Here is a 1,048-nt window from a genome sequence, read left to right on the forward strand (position 1 = left end):
CATGTTTGTACTTTTCTTATTAACCTCAAGCAGTAAAACCGTAAGTTCTTTTAATGGAGCTACGGGAACATAGCAGGAGGAGTATTGTTGTTTAAAAAAAAAAAAGCTTATAGTTCATGTGCCAAATCATGCATGTTTTGATGGAGCTGATCATTCAGTGTATGCTCATTGTAGAGAACCACATGGGTACGCTGCCATGGCTTATTTGGCTGGAGATGATGTAAATTTTGCATGTTTGGACTACCAAATAGAAGCAAGAGTCTGCCAGCTCGCTGGAATTGGCTTGGTTTTTGTGACATTCACAAATTAGTCCCGAGCTGATGAGATGCAATTTAGCGAATACAAAACTAACTTGAATCTTTAGACTGAGAGGAAACATAGTCTTCTCAGTGAATACAAAATATAATGCCTTTTATTTGTATGGAAATGAAACATGCAAAACACAACCCACACCGAGTGTACTCTACATAGACTGATAACCACCGGCGTTTCAAAGTTAAATATGAGAAAAAGGCTCATTTACTACAAATCGCAGAGGACCAACTATGTGCTGCTGGAACAATGTGTTAACAGATGAGCTTATCATGAAATGTGAAAAGTGGAAAAATGAAAGCGCAGATGCTCCTGGAAGCCACGAGCTGCCTTAAGCTCTGGCAGCAGAGAAGCTTTTCAAAAAGCAGGTGAAACAATGTTTTCATTAAAGTGAATCCATACTATTGACCACCTGAACATCTTTTAAATAACAGCTAAACTATACCTGCTGTTAAGGATTCCTTCCTTCCTCTTGTTTTTTTTTAAAATCTGAGCCTCTTCCTTTTGTCTGCTCTTTTCTGCTGTCTGTTTCCCCTCTTTTCACTCCTGTCGTCAGTTTAATTTAGAATAGAAAATGAACACCACACAGAGGGGAATCAAAAATAAATTAGATAGCCAACATATTATATTAATTTCTTCCACCTAATACAGGGAGTGCAGAATTATTAGGCAAATGAGTATTTTGTCCACATCATCCTCTTCATGCATGTTGTCTTACTCCAAGCTGTATAGGCTC

Source organism: Haplochromis burtoni, unplaced genomic scaffold (assembly GCF_018398535.1).
Source record: "Haplochromis burtoni strain Fernald_Lab_line unplaced genomic scaffold, NCSU_Asbu1 Contig_297, whole genome shotgun sequence".
Taxonomy (NCBI): domain Eukaryota; kingdom Metazoa; phylum Chordata; class Actinopteri; order Cichliformes; family Cichlidae; genus Haplochromis; species Haplochromis burtoni.